The sequence below is a fragment of the Dermacentor andersoni genome, chromosome 7 (genome assembly GCF_023375885.2).
Source record: "Dermacentor andersoni chromosome 7, qqDerAnde1_hic_scaffold, whole genome shotgun sequence".
NCBI classification, from domain to species: Eukaryota; Metazoa; Arthropoda; class Arachnida; order Ixodida; family Ixodidae; genus Dermacentor; species Dermacentor andersoni.
The window spans coordinates 86036518-86058424 of record NC_092820.1 but is presented as its reverse complement, the minus strand read 5'-3'; the positions used below and the strand labels follow the sequence as shown (position 1 = coordinate 86058424).

The 21907-nt window shown below is 43.0% G+C and overlaps 1 long non-coding RNA gene across 1 annotated transcript; it reads right to left on the bottom strand.

Moving 5' to 3' along the window:
* Positions 1-2143: 2143 nt before the first annotated feature.
* Positions 2144-6921, bottom strand: LOC129385720 (uncharacterized). Its single transcript, XR_011895727.1, has 3 exons — positions 6795-6921; positions 5264-5344; positions 2144-3107 (listed from the first exon to the last, which is right to left on the bottom strand). It is a non-coding gene; the product is annotated as an uncharacterized lncRNA (long non-coding RNA).
* Positions 6922-21907: the final 14986 nt, after the last annotated feature.

The following is a 21907-nucleotide window of genomic DNA, read 5'->3' as shown; positions in this document are numbered from 1 at the left end:
TGTCGCGCCAACTTCCCAAAGCAAAACAAAATAGAAAAAAAACTTCCTTTTGAGGCACAACACTGAGCGTGAAAATGTTGCTAAAATATTCCGCGTTTTTTGTTTAGGCGATGGCACAAATGAAGTGCACACGGTACGTCCGAAACATCCTAAAGGAGGTTCCTCGGCAGAAACTCTTCACCCTTAATTGCAACATGCTCGATGGGAAAGCCGCGACTTTGTTGTCATCTGAAATCACTTCACCTATATTGTCCACGTTACACATTCGCTTCTAAACGAATAAACTAAAAAATATGCCAACGACACAAATCATGCGCCACCACTATAAAAATATGAATCAGATCGCTGAAATATACATGCCCTGAGCATAAATGTTTCTTTAGGCTGTCAGCGGATCAAATTGTCCCTTTACATATTTTATGTACTTAATGGTTCGCCTGCCGCTCCAGTGCAACCATTTCTGTAGCCTCTACCAAAGCTAGATCTCCTATTACTTGATAAACTTGTGACAGACAGTAGCTTGAGCTAATGAACTTTAATTAACATAATATGTGAATCATTATAGTGTAATTGCGCTTTGAAAATGCTGAAATGAAGGGAGATAGGACAAAAGTATATAAATTGATAAGGAAGAGCCTTACAAAAAGTGTTTTGCTAGTTTGTTGGCTGGAGACTTACCAGCATCCTTTGCACGGGGCGGCATCTCAGCAGGAGAAATATTTTATCGCAATACATGAAAAAATTGTCCATATGCCATGCACTATGGAAATCGACCTAATTTGAAGCAATTTGCGGGTGCATGCCTGTCTAGCCCTATATCTGTTTCCGCAAAGCGATACCAGGGGACGGCCCCGCGGTAGCTCAATTGTAGAGCATCGCACGCGAAATGCGAAGGTTGTGGGATCGTTCCCCCTCTGCAGCAAGTTGTTTTTATCAGCGACTTTCGTTTCTATTAATTTATTGTTTCTTTATTTCTTTTATTGGGCACAAGTAATTTCCCCTATGTTGTCCTTGGTGTCAGTGTTTGTTGGCTTCCTATCACATAGCTAAAAAACATGTGAGACTAATATGGAGCCGCAATCTACGCGTTGCCAGCATTGCGCATAGCACGAGACGCGGACATGTGCAGAGGGAGGGGGGTGGGGAGGCCTGGCGGCCCAAAGCGGTCTTTGTCGTTTTACCGTTGATAGTCTTTTAGAACGCAGAGGGCGGAACCGTACCAACTTGTTCCGGCGTGACGCTTGCGCGCGTCATGTTGGTAAAGGCGGCGAATGAAAAAACAAGGCACTAAGGTCGACACTTGCAATGACGATTGCTCAGCCATCACCTTCGCTCGTTTCTATCCTTGACTGCAAATGACAGCAGTCGTCTGCCTCTTGACGCATGACAAAACCGGGACGCACAACCACTAGAAACTCGCGCGACTAAGAGAAAACTGCTTCGCTAAAGTGAGACTTATTCTTTTCCATTTCTGTAGAAATAATGCCGAACATGGGCTTGTAAGCAGAAACATGATTTCCTAGCAAAGTATTCGAGCGATGTGACGGTAACTATTGTCTCTAGACCAGGTGGATATGCTTCATCTGTGCTGCGTAGTATGAAAAGAGGTAGTATTGAAGAGAAAACGCGCAACTTAGAACAGTGATATACTTTGTCAAGGGGTATGCGAGTTACTGTCGGTACGTGCGCAGCAACCTATGGCAAAACCTTTATTACTAAAATATGGTCTTTGTGTGGCGGTAGTTAGTGAAATGTATACTACCAAGTTAGATTGACGTAGTAGTTCTGCGGAAATCCGCAAGGTGGAGAGATGTAATGAATAAAGGGAAAATCAGACATCCACCCGTTCGTAGGAATTGCTACAAAGGAAACCCATACGGATTCTTCGAAAGAAAAGTCTCAGAGTTGAAGAAAAATTCGTCCTGGTCCGGGACTCGAACCCGGGACCACCGCCTTTCCGGGGCAGCCGGTCTACCATCTGAGCTAACCAGGAAGCTAGCAGATGGCAGGGCGAAGTCGAGTTTCCCTGATGTCTGATTTTCCCTTTATTCATTACCAAGCTAGAGATAAGGCATGCAATCGGGACGTATCTTTCCCAACAGCAGAAACGCATTGAAGAAAAAGCAGACAAGCAAAGGAAGTGTACAAGGCGAAATCGTGCGTCTGTTTATTTGAAAAGAAAAACGTACACGAGATGTGTTACCTAAACGGTGTCCAAAACATTTTTGTAACAAGCGCTGTTCATATATCTAACTAGCAGTGAAATGTATGTTTAGCGCCAGAGCAATACTTATTAGTTTTACTTTTTGAACACTTTTCTTCCAGAATTTATACGCCATAGGGCTACAAATGGCGGCTTTTCTAAGTAGCCGCCTAATGAATACAAGGCGGATATAATATTCTTACTTCCAAGATATCATTTACGAAACGTCAGAATTTAGTTAGCGCACGCTAAATTTTAATATGTATACTCTATATGTGTCACGTAAGGAACAGAGAAGAAACTGAGTTCGAAGAGCTGTATGTACCTAGTAACCGTGCTTAACCACATGAGCAGCCATGTTTTCATTTACTCTTCTCGAGAATTTCAGCGAATAGGGCTTCAAGTTCCGAGAAGAGCGTGCCATACCACAAGTCACGAAAAGAGTGCGGTTGAAGCGAAGCACCAATCTTCACCGCTTCGTCGCTTTTCTCATCCAACCCTTTGAGCCTGAAGGACAGCCCCACCAAGGACACCGGCACGTTGACTCTAGAATGCAGCTTTACGTTCTCTCCGGTTCCTTCGACTTCAAACTGCGCAGTGAACCTAAGAAGAAGTGCCTTGCTCTCGAATTCGTGTAGTGTGCCGCTTGGTTTGACGAATGGTCCAATCAGTACCAAGGGTTTTGCGTTGACGAGGTCGAACTGCACCACTTTGGTCCCGTTCGGACAAAAAGTAAAAAACGGCCCGAAAGGTCGAAGGGAGTTCAGGCCAATGAATTTCAACCGACTCGAGTTTAATTGAGCCGGAGGTTCCTCGTCCACGGCCACAATGCGCTCTGTGGGCAGCTTGGTGACAAAGTCGTCTATCGAGCTTTCCAGGTGCTTGTCATAGAAAGAGCATTCCACTGGAAGTAGATCATGAAAATCAACTATAAGCATGCAATTGTTGCGACATTTTCATTCGTTTCTTTTCTGGACAACAAAACACATTCTCACTAGCACAATGAAAAAAAGATTTGATAATATTGCACAAAAATTATATCTCTGGCATCTAAGAGCAAGTTGTCGGTCTCTAATTTAATTGTTAAGTGCGCAATTGAAAAAAGGACGGTTGAAAGTTACATTAACTTTTTTCTCTGTGTGTGTTTTCTCAAAACATTTTTGAACAATTTTTATATTTGCGTAAAGCTAATTCTTTGGAAGACTATAAACAAACGTTTTTTGCACACACCTCTCCTAAAATGTCTGACACGCTTTACATTTCGGGACGGCAAATATCGAAAGTAGGAGACTGTGTGTCTAATGCGTATAATGCGTATTGTGTTACCGGGTTGATGTGTCTCGTCCTTGATGGAGCCGTCACTTGGCGGCATTGCTTCGCCAAGGCACACACTGCCATAAAATACTCCGTGTTACATTTACTCCAGCAAGTGGAGCAGACTCACTATCATAGCTCTTCTACGGCGAATAAATTATGTGTCCTTCATTTCTTGCACATGTTCTCCCTTTTAACATTTGCACATTGGTGTGTCCCTTCTCTCGGGGCCGTTGTCTGCGTCGTCCACACACGGTACTAGTGTTCGTGAACGACGAAAATAAAAATGCCATTGACGTTATCTCTGTGCATTTACCATTACGGCCATAAGTTTCAACATCGCTAGATTCATTACTGAATTTAAATATGCTGCAAATTGTAAAACTTCATCGGCTTTCCTTGATAATTTGCTACACAAGATTGCGGCTGAGAGCTTACAGACGGATTTGCTGGCTCGAAAAGCTTAGTACCTTTTGTAGCGTCATGCTGTTGAATCGGATATTAGGAGCATGGTAATAAAGCAGCTTGCGTTTTAACATTTTTTCCTTCTTCCACATCTCTCCAGAAATGGTAAGTTCAGCCCTTCCTTCGAAGGTTCACTGAAACTTTCCTACCTTGCTGGCCAATCTGATCTACACTAATGAGTACATATAATCTCATCGAATAAAAAATGCTTTTATTCAGTTTTCTGAAATGGAGACGGATGCGGCATTCCCCCCACAGTTATTCGCACTAAGAACTTGAAAATGATGTACGGACTCGTAATCGCGTCTCTGGGCCGAAGCCCGAATCAGCTGTGGCTCGATGCTCTTCCACTTTTGTACATAATTCGAAGACGATTGCACAGCGAGCAAAGTTCCCGTTTTGCCTCCTCATTACCTGATGACTTCTCTAAGCTCTGCAGTTTACTGATCTGAGCCATAAGAAAGTGACATAGCGCACTAGTAGGCTAAAAAAAAACCTCCGTTTGCCTAAGCTCTTTGATTTCACAAAACTAAACCGCAAGCAATATTCAGTATTAGGCACAAAAATATGCTTATTTGGTGTGTCGCGAATGGTGTGAGCAACGTGTTGTCACTGTGGAAATGTTTATGTCGGTAAAGTCGACAGATCTTTCAATTCCACATAATCTGAGCACACGTTCGGTGCAGCAAAGTCCGAACAAGACAATCTGACTCACTTGTATAGTGGGGGCGCACCCTGATGCTTTAAAACAACTCGGTGGTCGAAAAAAGGTAGCCCAAGGTCAACCAAAAACAAGTTACCGAAGCAGATTTGATTGACATGCTTCCTTATCAATGTGTGAGCACCTCTTTCTTCTTGACAGGGACGGGAAGTTACTGGGCGAGCCGTAAATGGTGCTTCATGCACTGTGTAAACCATAAAGGTGCTCCATCTATAGCATGGTTTATTTCTCTTTTAGGTTTATCTTCGCCTTACGCTTTAGTTTTAAATAATAACGAATAGCCGTTGAGCCTAAAATGTCGCCTCAGAAGACTTTTCATAGTTCAAAGTTTGTGAAGTAACGGAATATGCCTTGTATGTATTGTATAATTCTTCTGCGCCACGCATCAAGTTTTTGCACCGCAAAGACACTTTAATTTCGGAGTATATATATATATATATATATATATATATATATATATATATATATATATATATATATATATATATATATGTATATATATATATATATATATATATATATGTTTTGCTTTTGTGCATGTTGAATCATAACGCCCTCACCTTCCGCCGACGAGACAGCACTTGACAGCAACGCGAACACGGCGGTAGACAATATATTCATCCTTACATTCATTTTGTTATCTGTAAACGAAAAGAAAGAAGCCGCAACGTATAGAAATTGTCTGAGGAATCAACTAATCTGGACACGAAAATGACACGTTGTTGAGAAGCTTTTTTGTTTACATGTAGAACTTCTCCCGACCGGAGGGTAATTTGATAACGTTTCTCCCTTCTCTAAACATGGAAAACACCTTCCCGCGATTTTCTCACTTAAATAGGCCTTTATACGGGGGAATTCTGGACATTGTGAAAATTTGTATTTGATATTTTTTTAAACATGAAACGCTTTTTTCAGTGTAACGTAATTATTGTGCCACTTTTTATTACATCTTAGATTACAGCTCAAGAGGCCATAAGGAATGTTGTTATTCCGGAATATCTAACCGGGCGCAAACGCTCACATCTCGCATACAATTTGCATATAGAATAAATATTTTGATGTACAACCACCGTTATAAGGTAAAAAGTTCATTATAAAACAGATCGCTAACCAGGTCCAAAGCGAAATCTTGCCTTTATAAGTTCACGCATCAAGTTTTCATTTGTGACATCAGACAATGACCTGCCTAATAATAAATTTCTTTTTCAGCCGGGGCAAGAAATATTTATAACTTGGAGCCTAGACGCTGTTCTATCGGGAAAGCAGGTTTACTCTTATCTCAAATAGGGTGCATGTTGAGCATTTGGCGCTTTATTAACTCGCTTTCCTCGTTTTTATACTAAAGGGGTAAAATTGACCACATAGGAGAACGAAGCTGCTGGTAGAAGCATATTTATATCCGTTCACAGCAAAGCCACTAGGAGTGCTAATACTAGACGCAAATACTGATAGAAAGGTATTCCCAAGAAGTATGCCATGAATGAAATAGCGTAAGCACCACTCGCACTTCCTCTTGCTGCAGAACCACGGCAAATATATAATTTGATCCCTCTACCGGCCGATTCATGAGTGAAATCAGGGTTTTAAAATTCGATATATTGAAGTAGGCGTGACAATGAATGCAGACGGGTTACCTGAACAGCTGCTGTAATAAAAAAAATAATGCCTGTGGACGGCAAGAAAACTTCCGTTGGGCTAGCTGGCTCATTCTTCAAGTACGCCTTTACATGTTTCTTCTTTGTCCGTGTTTTTTCGCGCTTCTTAGTCTACAGCTATTTAAGGCTCCGTTCGTGATGCTTACATGATCCTTTTTTTTTTGGCGCAGAGAGGTAGGTAGAGAAAAATACGTGATCATTTCACGAGTGTTTTATCAATAATTATCTAAACTTCAAATGATTCTTAAAACCTATGGTGGTGTTTTTTATCCCGGCTGAAGCAGATTTCCCCGCGGCTACCAATAGTGATCAATTTCGGCGGCCTTAAATTTAGTGCAGATTTACCACAGTTTCAGCACAGTGTCTTGCGGTGCTGAGCATAACTACTCATTTGCTATTGTTTGTAATCTTTGACCAAGCGATTCAATTTTCTCACCTTACTTTATGAAGGGTTTCTCTCTCCGGCAGGCACAAGGTTCCAAGGATAAATCCGCCTGCATTCAGTCTGACTGAGTAAGCATGCAGTGCGCAGCTCTTCTCGATTGAAAGATGCGTATAGCTTCGATGCCTTCGGTTTTTATAGGGATAACCACGGTTTCCAATTATGTATGCCATCGTGACTCACGGTCACGACATGCTTCGGTCGCAAAGGGCACCAAGACAAACACCATTATCCAAACGCCGAGAGGCGTTTACATTTGATGATGTTCCCGTTGCTTTCGAAAAGGTGTAGCAACGTTTCCCGTCTTTACACGTATTACTGCTTCGAGATTTGTTGTAGGTAGGCCTACCGTATTAATCTGCAGTACAGTCCGCAAGGGCGGTCCTTGCCTGAAAAAGAATTATTTCTTTTAAGCTTTCGTTACTTGGCGTGTGGTGAGAAAAATGCGTTGCGCGGGAAATATGACATGAACTGGACAATTTGTTCAAAGGCACATTCGCAGTATTGACATCCGTCCAACCTATTCAGATGGATCTTTTACAGCAAAATTGCTCCGAACTGTTAAACATGAAGAACGAGGTAAAACGTAAGAACGAGCACTGCTCCTTGGTTTTAACCCTCCCGCTTAAGAGACTTGCGCATGCAAGTCTCTTAAGCGGGAGGGTTAAAACCAAGGAGTAGTGCTCGTAGGAGCTAGTAGGAGTAGTTGCAAATGTAATGTGCTATTCAAAAGCAGTCACCGCTGTTAAGCTTGCAATTTGGGCTGGCTCGAAACGGCCACATGGTCAAATAATTTTTGACAGTCCCTGCCGGATGACAGAATTTAAAAAGACGTACATATGTTCCTCTTTATTTATAAATATTGCTGAGTATGAAACATATTTATCGCATTTGACCTTTTGACTGCATTGGAAAATTGTGAGCCCTAAACCTCAAATAGCGAGACGATTTTTTTTAAATTTTTAACAGGAATGTCTACCGCTCTTGCTTCATGTTTGAGAAAACTAAGTAGCCAAGACTTTGTATACGCAAATGTTATTGTGTATGGAGAGTGCGGCTCTCTAAACAAAATGGTCGTTGAGCGCTGAAGTGAGTAAACGTCTTTATTTTGTCTATGACCCATGCCGACAACAAAAGTTCAAATCTAAAGAGTGCGAGGCGGTTTGCAGTTGTTGTACTCTTGTCATTAACTTACAGATATTTCTTCGATGGCAGGCCAATTACTTTCCTTCTCTTTGTGCTACCTTTTTTTACTATTTCTATTTGTCTGCAGCGTTGTTTACTTCTTGCTTATTCTAAATGCCAGCCTTCCCCAGCTATCCATTGATATGCAAATATCAGTGCTTTGGATATTTGGTCGTTGTCGTCAGTTACTGCTTTTTTAACTATATACAATTGGTAATCAAAAAATTCCAGCGACCTTTCTTTTACTGCAGATTGTCTAGGCGAGTGCTTGTTGTTTCAAAGTTTCAGTGTATTCCAAACGAGTTCTCTGAATTGAACGAATATGAAAAGACAAGCAGCTTTACTTTTTTTAATTATCCTTTATATGTAAAAAGCTAGGTTCTCGGGCGTTCAGATATGAAGAGGACGAGCTATATAACGCGAAACACGGTTGCTTCGTGTGACCAAACCTTCCAATTTCTACGCAATCGGCGAGAATAGTTCAGATAAGTCCATGCAGCAAAAGGTAAATAGTCGAGAACGTCGGCTCGCTCATCATTAGGAGACCTCAACTGGCAGCTGGCCTTGGCCGAACGAAGGGCAAACAGTTGCGCCACGCATCGCAACCATGAAAGGCTCTCACTTCTTCGCAGGCGTTCCATGGGGGAGGGGGGGAGCGAGGTGGGTAATGATGCCTGGAAGGCAGCTACTGGAATGCAATGCATATTTAGCCTCTCAAGTGCTCCGAATCTTCTTTGCGCTTTTATATCGCACGAGGCACTCAGCATTATAGTATTTTTATGTCATGTTTAATAAATACTTTACACATTATTTCTGCTGCAAAAGTGCTCTTTGTTGTTCTCGTTGTGACGGCGCAGATTTGTTTCTTTCGCGTTGATCCTGCACTTAACTGAGCTGAATGTATGTGTGCTTCTGCTATGTTTCCATTCTTGGGAGCAGGCCTATTGTTGGGAGTAAGCTGTAAAGCAGTGATTTGGGCTTGTTGGTAAGTCATCGTGAGGCTTATAGCGCATGAAAAAGAGAAGGACGAAAGGGAGACGTGACACCGCAGGCATTGCAAGTGCGCTGTTGCCACGGTGGATGACGGTGACCACTCGACGTGTGCTCCAGCATACAGAGACTGCTCCATTGTGAGTAGAGCCCGAGGTAGGATAACTCGCGAAATTATAGAATCCGAAATGATTGATAGGCTTTGGGATAACTGTGTGCCAAAGCCATCGATTGCGCTTTCCCGCAAAAAGTCATCGTACCTGCGCAATGGTGTGTAAGGAATTTTTGCAAACAGCGCATGTATGATGTATGCTAAAACGTTGTATGTATGTATGCGTCCCTTGCTCGTAATAAAAATTGTTGCAAGTTAGCGCCTGTGTGTGTCACGTTTCCCTTTGGTCCTTGTCTTTTTCACGCGCTATAAGCTTCACGATGTCTTACCAACAAGCCCAAATCACTGCTTTACAACATTTCATTTCTAGTACATCGGGCTCCTTTCTACTTGTTCTTCGGGACCCAGCAGCCATTGTCGCGTTCATTGCCAGCGCTGTTTGGAAATTTCGGTCCCTTTCATTTTGTCTTCGAAACAAGATGTTGCTGCAAGACGTTCCAGCTTCATTTGGAGGCTTTCTACCTTCAGCTAACCATGGGATTCGGATCTGCAAGATTCAGAGGTCAGAATGGGTTCGCCTTGCTCGTCTGCAGAGAAGACCACTGGTTGCACAAGTAAATGCCTCCGGGAGTCCATCCATGCTAACTAGGCGCCTCCGGGAGTGTTGAAGGCTGATCGAACAAACGACGGCATCCTTGTGGCAGATTGAACTCAAGGAATTGCGGCGGCTCTTCCCCGACAAGTTACCTGCACCAAAAGGGAAAGTTCATTTCCTACAACGGGAAAGTGTTCCTCAGGACGTGCAACGCGTGCTTGCCCTAGGGCCGAAATTCGCCTTCGAAAAACGGAGGACCCCTCCAGAGCTCCTGTCTCTCGTCAGGCAGGTTTCCCAGTGCGCCACTGGAGAGGACGCTGCGCGGTGTGTGTCAGACAGTGTCGATGCCTTGATCCATATTAAGCCAGCGGTTCCAAAGGTATCTGTAAAACGCGTTGCCTCTGTCTTGAGAGACAAGAAGCTGTGTGTATTACCCGCAGATGAGGATGGCGGTTTCGCGGTGTTGTCTCATGAGGCCTTCAACAAGAAAGCCTTAGATGCAGTAAAGAAAGTGTTTATCCCATGTAGGAATCTGTGTGCGTCAAAAGTGAAAGCGAAAGCCAAGAAGCTTTGTGAACGCCTGCGTTTAGGTGCTGTTATGAAGGGTATAGGTGCGAGCAAGCCGGATTGCCTTGATGCGTTCTTTAGCGTAAAGACGCACAACATGGACGGACCTTTTCGAGCCACTGCGTCTGGAAACAGCACCAATGTATAGCATTGTATTTTCAAAAAATGCTGAAAATGTTGCCAATTGAGGACCCGTTTCTAGTAAAGAACTCTGGTGTGGTACTCGAATACTTCAGGTCGTCAACACACAAAAATATTAAGGCCTTCTCTGTAGACATAACAGACTTGTTTTATTCTTTACCGCACTCAGGTCTGCTCTCCAGTGTTCATTGTTCTATTGACACGTTTGGAAACATTGCCTTCACGAACCCCACCGGGATGTCGAATGACGATTTCTTAGGTCTTCTTAGCTTTCATCTTCGGTCTGTTTTCATTCTGTGGGAAGTACAGCATTGTATACAGAAGGGGGGAAATTACGTCGGATCGTGTATAGCTCCCAATCTTAGCGATATATCTTTAGCAGAACTAGACAAGAACTGGTCAGCTTCCAGATTTTAAGATTCTCAAAGAGTTTAGATACGTCGATGACTTTTTAGTTCTACTTTACTGCAGCTCTAACTGTTTTGATTTTTTAACCACTAATGCACTTTCTTTTACACACGAGGCTTTATTTCCTCTAGAAGTAGCGCATGAACTGCCGATTGGAGGAAGTATTTGATTTCTTGACATTACGTTATTATTTCTCAATGACCATGTACGCTGCAAGTACGAGCCTCGCGCGAACAAGCCACTGCTCCCATATCAGTCAGCGCACTCTAAGTTCGTTAAGAGGGGAATCACAAAGACATGCTAGTCAAACGCATTATGCAAGTCATGCCCGGAGCTGATGACCAAAAGCATCAAGGAACAAATCAAGCATCAAGGAACAAGAACAAGGAACAAAGGCTGACCGAATACAGGGTCTTAGGGGTGCGGAGACAATGCAAAGCGTCCCTACACAGCATCCGTAAGGGTTCAGCAGGCTCACAATTTTGTATTCCGTGCAGCCAAGGTGGCAACGTCAATCGATGGATTGCTCGCGAAGAGACGTGTGAGTCTGCTTGACGAATGGAGCGAAATATATGTCGCTTACACGTCTTCCCGTACCTTGGCGTTCAACTGGGTTTCTCCAACAGCTGTTGGTCTACAGAACGTTGAGACCTGATCAGGCCTACGCATCCTGACTGCTCCTCTATTGCTCCAACACATGGTCACTACAGCACATTCGGTCGAGAGTTGCTCAGAATTTGCCTCGCCATCCGTCACATTCGCCAAGCTGCATCTGCGTACGTGGCCTCCTTGCATTCTTCTACAAAGCACGTGCGACACCGGCCACCTCATGCTTCCATGCGCGAGCGCGTGCACACTACCACGTGCAAGGTTTGCTGCCATGGCTACCGTAGTTAGCGCGGGCCAGTTGTCGGAGTCGACGCGGCGTGTGGGTGGGTTATCGGCCGAAAGCAGCACCTCTTCCTTTTTTCCTTTCTCACTCGCTGTAGGAGTGCTTTGTGTAGGACCACTTCGTGTTTCATAGCTATTAAGAAGAGGAGAACAAATTAACGACGCACAGAAGATGAAGACGTGACGATCGCCAATACCTAATTTATTAGGCCTTCAGTATCGCTTTTATAGCGCGCGAGAATCGGAAAACATCCGCAGAACCGCGGAGCCACAATTCAAAACAAGGACGGTAAAACAGACGATGGTTTTATGCTACAAGTTCCAACAGTGTGCTATCTGAATGATGCCAGGCCAGAGCTCTCTCACTGATACACCTGTCTATCTCCGTGTTTCTTGTGGCGGCAGCTCCTAATATTTCTCTCGCGATCGTTATCTTACTTTTCCCGACGAGCTGAAAATCTCAGAAAAGTGGCTCAGTTCGACAGGAAGCACAATGTGCGGGAAAGTGCGTACCTTTTTTTCCGGGATATAGCGTAGGTGCATTGTGACATACCTCTCTGTGTATTCTGACAAGTTTTACTTCTGACAAACTGGCCCATACGTAACAGGATGGACAGTTGCGCGAGTTGGTATGCGAATGCTACTTACGTAAATGTCTAAATACCCATGTGTTATTGATTGTACATGGGAACATACGTTATCTGTCAGAAATCAAAAAAGGAGGTGCACTTGGCCGTACACTGGGATTCCTGCAGATGTTGGCAGCTCTTCGCAGACAGTCAGACTACGGGGACAAGGACGAGTACCATCACCACAGGAATATTACAGGCCTACAACAATAATAACAAATACGAAGGCAGGTGTATCAGTATCACGCCTATAGCCTTGTATCAATCATCAAGGACCTTTTTTGCATCTTGTAGCATGAAATCATTGTATCTTTGCCTTCCTTGTTTTCAATTGGGGCCTTGCGGCTCTACGCGTGTCTTCGAATTCCTGTGCATTCTAAAGGCAGTTTGGAGGTCAAATAAATGAAAAGTAGTGGTTCTCATCCTGTATTTTTTTTCTGTTTCTTGTTAATTGGCGCTCCTCTTCTAATAGCTATCTCACGCTCTTATTTTCAGCCCATCCCGTCACTGCTCATAACCCATCAACTGTAAGCAGATTACACTAGACAGTGATAATGCTGTCATCAGTAATCGTAGCCTGTCCGAGTTCCTTCATTCGTTTATTTTATTGAACAACTAATTACTGCAAATACATGGCAGGCTTTTAGAGCTGAGGTAAATAAATGGCAGCGAATCCACCATAAGGAAATGATTTACGACGCTATCGCGATTAGCAATATCGCTTTTTATGGGTTTTCAGTTGACAATGTTATGTTATATTTCATGAAAATTATTATCAAGAGGGGCACGCAATCAAAAACCCAAGTAGGTATCATTGAGTTTAATGATAGAGCTTTATATTCTTAATTACCAAAGTTTGCGTGAAGGGAAAAACTTTTAGATCCGGACGTCAATTTATACCGAAAAGTGCGTGAAGCACCCTAAGAATGCTAATTGCGTGGGGAGAAGTGAGAACGATCTATAATCTAACCATATTCCCCATCATTTACACATGTATGCATTCATCGCCTTGACTATCTAAGCACACCATTCATGGCATGCGCTCAAACCTTGTCATGAATTAGTAATTGCAAATGAAACGAATACCTTGTTAAATGTTTTGGACGTTAAGCGATACATTTACTACACTTGGGAAATTTTTTTTTGTCTAACGAACATGATTTTGCGGGGTACTTGATGTATCGATAAATTCAAACTCATGCATCTTATCACAAAGAAGTGTCGTTTATTCTCGTGTGACAATGGAGGATGCTAAATTATATAGCGTCGCGGCACCTCGGATTGCTTCAACTGACCACAAACTATAGCTACATTTTATAGCTGTTCATTAAACTCAAGTGGCTGTTTGACAGCTGTAAGGCTGTCTAATTTGCTTGTTTTATTGAGCCATTTCTTGGCTTGCTCTATTTATTAATATTGGTGTCGTGATTTATCAGACTTTATGTAATCTAGGATTGTTATGCACAAATAAGTGAGCCACCACGTCTGAAAACAAAATGCACTTTATTACAGGCCGCCAATCAATTTGGGTTTGTGAATACTGCCTTCGTGCCCAACTATAATACTTTTTAATAACGAACGCTGGGTTACATTTCAACTTCCGCAGACTAGTAGTTTCTGAAAGCAGGCTCAGGCTTTTGTCGACAATTTGTTCCATATCGTAAAGCACTAAAACGGCAGTGTGCACACGTTGATAGACCGAGTGTCGAAGGCGGCAGTATCTTCGTTTTTAAGGCTGTATTTACAAAGCAGTAGCGTTCTTGAACACTTCTTGAAGCATCGGGGTGACGTAGTAAAGCCAAGCTTCCTTAACCACGCCAGAAAACATTATTCCGAATACTTTGAACGCACTGTCCACAGAAGGTCCGGCATCCTCTAAGAATGCGTACACACTGTCCACGTAGATAGGTGAAGGTCCACTGTGCTGAACCAACTTCAATCCATTGGTTCCCGTTCCGTTCACCACCTGCGAGCCAATGTGAGGATACAAGCGAAAGCTGTCGAACGTCCTCGCAAATTCGTCAATGCTATTTTTTTCAGAATCACAGCAATGTTTTGCGCACGTTGCCGCGGAAACTTCCCAAAGCAAAACGAAATAAAAAAAAAGACTCGTTTTTTCAGGCACAACACGGAGCGTGAAAATGTCGCTCAATAATGCAGCGTTTTGTTTTCTTGCGATGGCACAAATGAATTGCACATGGCACGTCTCAAACATACTAAAACAGGTTCTTCGGCAGAATTTCTTTACTTTTAATGGCGATATACTCGTTGGGAAAGTGGTGACTTTTTGAGAACTGAAATCACTTCAGCTATATTTTCCACGTTCCGCATTCTGTCCTAAACAAAGAAGTTAAAAAAATACAAACTAAACAAATCATGGGCCACCAGGAAGATATGAACCACGTCGCTAAAATATACGTGCCCTGGGCATATATATGAATGTTTATAAATGTTCTTTGAAAAGCTGTGTTGGCTTTCAGCGTATCAAATTTTTCTTTTGCATATTTTATGTACTCAATGGTTAGGCGGCGGCACCAGTGCAAACATTTCTCTAGCCTCTACTCAAGCTAGATCTAGTATTACATGATAAATTTTGACAGACAGTGGCCAGAGCTAATGAACTTAAATTAACATGATATGTAAAAGATTAGAGAGTAATTGTGCTTTGCACATTCTGAAGTGAAGGAAGATGCCACGAAGGTATGCAAAGTGATAAGGAAGAGCCCCAAAAAAATGCTTTCCTAGTTTGTTGGCTGGAGACATATGAGCCACCTTTACACGGGGCGAAATGTGAGCAGGAGAAATATTTATTAGCAACACATGAAAAAAATGCGCAGATCCCCTGCGCTATCACAATCGAAGTAATTTGAAGCATTTGGCAGGTGCATGTCTATCTAGCACTATATGAGATTCTGCAAAGCGCTACCAGGTGGGATCAAAATATTCGTGTAAACTGAGTAGCGGTGTGGGTGTGGGTCGCGAGCGTAGGTATCTGTGGCAATAGCAGCAAGAAGACGGCCGTGTTGAAGGCGATCGTATGGCTGGAAGGGCTTGATTTTTACGCTGGTAATTCGACGCGAGCTTCCGATTTGGCAGTTCTAGGTAGAAATGGATGACCATACTCGAGAGAAGCATATATTGTGACGTCACCAGTGACTACACGTTGAACAGTGGCATCTGTCTATGGGTACGTCATGATGGTGCATACAAAACAACTATGATATTTGTATTCCGGTCAAAAAATTATAAATCACAATTACGTCGGGCAAAGGTGAAGTCGGCACAACGTCACAGAATTTCTACGTAGCGTGCTACGAGGATACAACTGGAGAAAGTGGGCCGGTCCCACACACAATGCAGTCTGACAAAGCCCCTCAAAGCGCGAGCTGGCACAACGAAAGACGACGAGGTCGTAGCACGGAGCGAACGTGTAAAGCCTTTCAATAAACGGGCTGGCATTGGAACTTAAGAAGCACACGTGATAAAAAAAGTGCGATAAAAAAAAAGAAGCAGCCATAATTGCCCAATGGTGCAATAACGGTAACTAAGCAAGCAGCAATGGCTAGAACACAAGGGTTAAGGTGTTCGACGACAGAGGTTCAATTGCACCACTGGTCGCGCAATATTTAGATTTTACTACAGCGAGGAAAGACAGTAACCTACCTAAATACTCACCTATCAACCAGCCGCAAAGTGACAGGAATGAGGCTAATATAGCTTTGCATAAACATAATAATGCTAAAAACTCATCACAGGTATTCTACATCGAGGTGTTCCATACGAAGGCGTGGATTTCACTTGGCTAAGCACCAAAGATACTTTTACCTAACAGAACACGACTTATAGACCCCACAACAATCACCTGAAATGTGACGGCGAACTTCCCCCGGGCAAAGGCGCCGACGGCGCCACGCGCCTCCTCGCACGTGTGCCACGGCAGTGTAACCCTGATGTTGCCCCGGGTCACATCCAGGACAACATGGAGAAGCCTCGAGTCATCCCGACAGTAGGCCAACACTGGTCCGAAAGGCCGCAGATTACTGAGGCCCGAGTACACTGCGAACTTTCCAACAGTTACACCGGGAATGATTTCGTAAGGTTCTTCGTCGGGAACAGTGTGCTCTGCGGGCAGTCGGTTCAAGACGGCGTCCACCATGCCCTCCGCATCCACACCCGAGAAGTCACACGTCCCTTTATGAAAAAGAAGAAAAAAAAATGCTAAGCGTACTGTAAGCACCACACCAAAGAGTTATAGTCACTGTATGACTTTCTACGTAGGCGCCTTCACAAATGGTGTATCGCTAAAGTGAGAAGGTGCACGTAAGGAAACACCCTTTCACAAACACCCTCGGCCGTAGCGAACTAGCGTTTCCCTACGGAGCACGTGGTCGCCAGTGGGATCGCTGCAGCGGTGGCCAGATTTTAATAGAAAATAAATGCAAGAACACTAGTATACCGTGGAGGTCGTAAAACCGTAGGTGCTCTATACTCTGCTATTTCTTCCTTCATTATCCACGGTGCAGTTTTAGGGCGTAAGCCCCCCAAAATGTTAGTCTATTGCTATTTTGCAAGATGCGATGCTGAATTATTTTGCACTTCGCTGTTAATATTTGTCGCACAATAGCTTAGTGAAACAAAGCATGCGACGCAACGCGTCCCTGCCGGCCACGTTAGTGTGCTACGAAGGCGTAGCTGAGAACGTGAACATGCCATCAAGCGTTATCAACCAAAAACACAAACTATTCCCGTTTTGCAACTTCGGCGTAATTGCTAGCGTAAGCAAGACCTCATTCCACGAAAAAAGCTGCTGAAGATTCCGCATATTATGAATGTGTGTGTAGTGCCGCTATTTGCATGTGCTGTAAAACTGCTACGAAGAATACACTGGCCATTGTGCCCCAAGGAAACATAACGGACAAATTGTTAAGGAAAGTGTGGTGGAGAAGTTATAACAGTGGTCAACCGAGTAAGAACCTGGCCTTCTCTAGATACAGGGCTTGAAATGACACTGAATATGCAGGGCAATGCCCCATATCATGCCATTCTCAGAAGGTAAGTAAAATCTTAGGAAGAGCGCCGGAACTTGAAGCGAATCTAAGGCTGTCTTGAGTGACCCAGGCACGCCTAACCATATGAAATGGTCATATATTTCTTTAGAAAGTACATAAAACTGGGTATATGTTCTCTTCGCAAAAGAAGGCTAATAAGACCAATTATTATATTCACTTCTAATAACCTAATTAGTCTCGTAATGATGAAAGTCCTACCAGGAAAGCTTGCTATAAATAAAAAAGATAAGTACTCGCACTGCAGAGATGCATCGTCATACCTATTCAATGGGCTACATTGTTGTTCTAATGTTTCTTATATTCGGGTACAGGGGCCAAGATATGTAGGTTTACTTGTTAGCCGTCCATAAACTACATAATATTTGAGTTTTGCGATTACTCTATGCTTCACCAAATTGGATGCCGCTCCAAACCTATTTTCGATATATTAATGGTCTCCGTCTCTACGTCCAGTACATTCATTACGACCCTACATAATTTTTAGGGGGGTTATCACAGGCCAATAGTGTACAACTGAAAGCACGGCCTAAGTGAAGTTACTGGTGCCATTACAGTGTGTTCACTGCTCAGCGAAAATTGCCCAGCAAAGGGCGATGCACGTTGCCCCTATATTTCTTGGAATATTCGTGAATCATTGTTGGAGCTCCTGAACAAATTTCGTATCTACTCAATATCAGCGTTAATGGGAACGTGCAGAATCTGCAAGATTCATAAACACATTTCCGTGCGTAAGATGACAGAAAGAAAAGGTGCAGAGACAGAAGGACGACAGAAATATCTTTGTTTAAATTCCAACTATCCCAACTGTCTCCCTTAACACTGGAATATGCTTCCCTTGCAAATACCCACTGGAAGCATGAACAATATAAGTAACTTCATGCGAAAGATACGGCACTGCAGCAGCAAAATGCTTGTTTTTGAATACGGTGTCAGCACTGCTAACCGCTTCTCGTCAGCGGTTAGTAGAGGAGACTTGGCAAAGTTCAGCAAAAAAAAAAAATATTGTGTATGGCTCGATCTGGAATTGCATGTAGTCATACACAACGAGAATAGGAATACATCTCTGCATCTGGTTGTAGATAATCATCGTTCACGTTGGTCAAATAAAATTGGTCAAATAGAAAAAAAATTTGAAAAAAAAGAAAAAAAAAAGAAAATTGGTCAAATACGAAAGCTTTAAAAATTGCACCCTTCCTATACAAAAGCCCAAATTTACCCGCCATGTCACCTGTAAATATTAGTATCAGGTCCACTCGGACATTTCATATTTACTTCTATCCTTTTTTTCTCCCACTCTTTTCTGGAATCTTTTAATCCCATTCCCCATCCCTATACAGAGTAGCATGCCAGCGGTTATATACGCGCCGGCAAAATTCTCTGTTTTTCTAATAAAGAGCCCTCTGTCTCTCTGTCTCTCTCTCTCTTTGGTTCGCTCAAATCAATGTGAGTTCTCACGGGTCCCAAGTGGTAAGTGGGCTGTATGCAAATTTTACAAGCTGAGGGATTATTAAGTTTATCTTAAGGCACAAGAACACTTACTCTATTGATTACTTCAGTTGTTTCGCAGAAGAGGCGACATCCCATTTTTGTTTTTAGCCGAAGAGCACCCACATCGAATATATTTGCTTTAGAGTTGCTATTGTATGTTTTTATTGATCTGACTGCTTCATTAACTAATCGGTACCACAGGTCTGATTAACCTACGCAGGAGGGTAACAAAGCAAAATACGTAAATGACCAATGTGCACAGACTGTGAGTCGTATTTAGCGCTTCGAAAATTCAGTGAAAATGCTGCTCTGACAACTGTAATGCAATCAGTGAAATTATATTGTGCAATAAGTATGCACAGGCGGCTCAAATTTAAATCTGCGTCCTAGCTACGATAAAAAGTGAAAAACATTCGCTCACTATATTGCAATTAGTCATAAACTATGTATGAGTTAATCATGTTAAACAGCGCGGCTTTATTTTGTAGGAGGGCAGCTCATGGAAGTGTAACGTTTTTTTTGTGCCTTATTTCAGCTAATTGCTAATAGATGTTAGGACGTCTACCTTGATTTAAAGCTAAATAGGCCCTTTCAGCCTGCACAATACCATTTCCGGGTGACACCTTGACAGGATATGCCCCATCCAATGGTAACAGAGCGGAAACGTATCCCAGGCTTAGGAGAAACACAGCGGGTATCCAAGGGACATTCATATCTCCTGCCTATGTACAGGAAACGCAATTCCGTGCCTGAAATCAAAAGAAGCAAACAATTTGAAGAGGCTTTACCAAATATGCCACCAAACGAAATTATTCCTAGTCTCCCTGAGTGTTTTCTTTCGCTTCGAAAGCAATTTAATGCTCCTACTGTTGAAGCTTGATGTCGGCGAGTTGGTTTTGCATACTTGATGAAAAGAGCGCTACGAAGACGAGGACTAAAAGAACAATATGTACGACGGACAAGGCGCTATACTTCCAACTAAATGTTTCTTTGAAGAAACAGGACTTTAAATAGATGCAACCAAGAATGGCCCATCGTGACATCACGGACATGTTACGCATGTAACATGCGTAACATGCGAAAAAGACATGCGTAACATGCGAAAAAAGAGCATGCGAAACATGCCAAAAACATGCGAAACAAACATGCTCAATCTCACTCTGATGAACACGCATGTTCGTTTCGAATACCAGCCGAGGTTGAACAAGCAGCTAATTTCATACGACACTGCGCACTCCAAGCTAGTAAAACGAGGAGTAGCAATGACTTGTCTAAAAGAAGCGCTAAACAAATCTTGCAACCACAAAATAGGAATCAGTATCAATAACCAAGTTTCAAGGCTACGCCTAGCCGGTTTCCCTTCGGTCTTGATCTCTAGCGTTTGCGATAAGCTTCTTCGAAAGATCAAACAGGCAAGAGAGGGCACTAACAAAAGAAAGCCATTTGATAGGAAGAGATTACATGTGATTCCTTATTGGCACAGGGTGTCCCACAACCTCAAGAAGGTGGCACAAAGGCATAGTATCAATCTTCTCTTCAGTGCACCATGTAAGCTGGCCAAGATATGCCCTGTGATGACAAAAGCAAAACCCGAACCATGCTCTAAGAAACATGCAGCGCAGTACACTGCTTGCAAAAGTAATGTATCTGAGATACCCCTAAGTGGCCAAGATGTTTATATCGGTCAAACCGGACGGTGTTTTAATGAAAGGGCGCGTGAACACAATTGGGCCGTAAATAACAATGCGGAGGGCCATCTGGCAGAATACTGTAAACGTCACAATTGTCGTCCGTATCTTCGCGACACCAGGTTTCTGGCAGGGTCTAGAGACAGACTAGAACGGGAGATATTAGAAGTTTTTTACATTGCAAAGGCCGAGGGCACCTGTATTAGTTGCCCTTCAGTGACGCTTACCGAAAAAGCGATAGCTTTTCTAATGAGATAGGGAGGTCGTGATGTCACGATGGGCCCTTCTTGGTTGCATCTATTTAAAGTCCTGTTTCTTCAAAGAAACATTTAGTTGGAAGTATAGCGCCTTGTCCGTCGTACATATTGTTCTTTTAGTCCTCGTCTTCGTAGCGCTCTTTTCATCAAGTATGCTCCTGCTGCGCTTGTATGCAATGAATTAGATGAAATTATTTACTTGTATTGAACTATGCTTTATTGATCATTTGATAAACACCGATTACTTTGTTTTCTCCGTAGCACTCACAGTAATTCTATCACATTCTTCATCAAGTACGCGTTCTCCATTACATTCTTCGCAAAACAACCTATAGTAGGAGGCGCAGATTTGTGTACTTAAATTTGGCGGGAATTACAGTGCCGAAAGATTTGATAACACGCGCATACATGCATTGGTTATCTCCTTCGCCCGATCTCGGTTCGGCGTCTACGCTTCAATCACCTGAACATACCAAGCTTGCAGATGTGCGCAACTTTCCTTGTCAGCCTATTGAATTAAATTTCTACCTGTCTCTCCAAAGGAAACAATTTTTAAGCGGCCTTCGCGGGCGCTCAAAGCTTCTGCAAAATTCTCCTTTGCTGATTGCAGTCTGCGTCTTCCCTCATATAGACGGAATATTCTGGCCTTTAAACGCCCATGTTTCGTTCTGTTCGATATACCTCACTCACATACATCTCTTTTTTTTGCAATTTTGGCACATGAACCGTAGGTTTAGAGATGAGTGACATGCTGCTTTATATTAAATTATATAAAACCTTTCGCTGCCTTTTCATGGAGGGTGAAGGTCTGTGAAGGCCTGTAGGTGAAAGTCGTTTAAGTCTAAAGGGCAAATGTGTAGAACTGTTGAAGTCAGCACGCTGAAGTCAGCATCTGCCATCTCTGCCAAGAACCCGCTAACACAGTAACTGACTTGCAACTGCAAGCACTTACCTTTCTTGGGGTGTACGGTAGCCCAAGTAAAAGACGGGACAAAAGAAGACACACAGGTGCACATACAGCGCTATTCATTAAGATGCAGGAGATGCATTGCCAACAAGTCCACATCGCAACCCTCGTGAACTTACC